Here is a 1721-nt window from a genome sequence, read left to right on the forward strand (position 1 = left end):
ATTCATTAGTGTTTTAATTAAAGCTGTGTAGTTTAGTTTTCAATCCAGCCAAGTCTCTCTCTTTTTCTCTCTCTCCTTCCCTATCTGGGTGGGAGGGGGAGGGGATCGAGAGCATTGTTGTCGGACCTGAGTCAAACGGTGACACTAAGAAATATTTATCATACTCCAGAATGCACCCACACAAGGCCAGCTCCAATTTCTCCTCATCTGTCACATGTAAATGCCCCAAGGTTTCTGATAGCATTGAAAGAATTAGCACATCACTTGATAAATGAACCATATGTCAAAAAGCATTTAGAAAAAGGTAAAAGGAGTGTCCTATGAAACACTTTAATCCGAGGGCTACACCTCAGAAATTAACATTACACACAATGAACATTACAATATTCAAGAGCCTTGCCTAGGAATGTAGCTTTATTTAGACACTTTGTGGAAAACAGTTATCCAAATATGAGCCAGAAAATTCAGCTCAAAACCAGCCATATTTTATTGAAAGCTATTTAGTGTGAGGCAAAATTTTTACACATGTGCATCAGAGTGAACCAGACATCCCACAAGTGTCCAAGAAACAACTATTTAACTGCTTATAAAAAAGCTGAATTCTTTTGATATGCTGCCGAATTAGCAATGCTGTCCTAAGCCTGAAATGTAAATTTCCTTGGCAAAATTTGCACAAGGCAGCGCCCTTTAACATTTACCCCTTTCATTGTGTGCATTAAAGGAAGAGCCTGTCAACTTGTTTGAGCTACTACATAAATCCAAAAGCCCATTAGATTCTAGATCTTTTTGTCCAGTGTGGTTTGGTTTTTTTTCTTTTATTGTGCAGCTTTGTTTTCGTTGGCTGGTTTTTGGGTTTTTGTGGGTTTTTTGGAGGCGGGTGGTGGTGCAGGGTCTCCCTTCCCTAATCTGGAAGCACTTACACAGTTGTATATCAACCACGTATCAACCAAAGCTCTTCAGATTTTCAAGAGCAGATACTTCCAATTTCTTAGGCTGAATGAAAAGCTGCATTCTCTTCCAGGGCTTGTATAATTAAATCGGCCTTGTCTTGCCTGCATAACCAAACAAACATTTCCCTAACTAAAGGATGAACCGGCCCAGGGACAGAGCCAGATGAAAAATAATCAAGGAACTCAAGATCGGTTTTGCAATCCCTCTGGCTCAAAAGCCAAACAATTTGTGCTGGTACACAGCTTAAGAATGAAACACTACTTGTGTCAACACTGCCTTTGAAAAGCTGCTTGCCGACCTTTTATTTGCAAAATGCTCAATTTATAGTTTGAATTTCAAGCGTTTACAGCGACAAAATCATGATGGGGCTGCAGAACTACTGAGGCTTGAATTCCGTCACGTCACTACAACATGAACTGTATTCTCAAAGAAATTCAGTTAAACCTGTAGTAATACTCTTTAGCTGGATGCCAGGTCTTAGCAGATTTGCAATAGCAGGGGTGGTGAAGAAAGCTCGGTATATCATGAATAAACCGTAACTACATCTAATACTGAAAAAACCTGCTCAGTATTTGCATTTCTACACCTCCGCAGAGGAGTATTTCTGCTAGCGTTGTCCAGTAACTAAAACGCTTATCTACAAGCCATGGCTATCAATGATTACATCGACTGTTCATCCAGCGATCAAGAACATCAATCGTGAGCTGGGGACAAACCAACAAGCAGCGGCCCGGCCCGGCCCGGCCCACCCGCCGTCCCGGGCTACCCCG

Source organism: Chaetura pelagica, unplaced genomic scaffold, assembly GCF_000747805.2.
Source record: "Chaetura pelagica isolate M959 unplaced genomic scaffold, ChaPel_1.0 scaffold312, whole genome shotgun sequence".
Classification (NCBI taxonomy): domain Eukaryota; kingdom Metazoa; phylum Chordata; class Aves; order Apodiformes; family Apodidae; genus Chaetura; species Chaetura pelagica.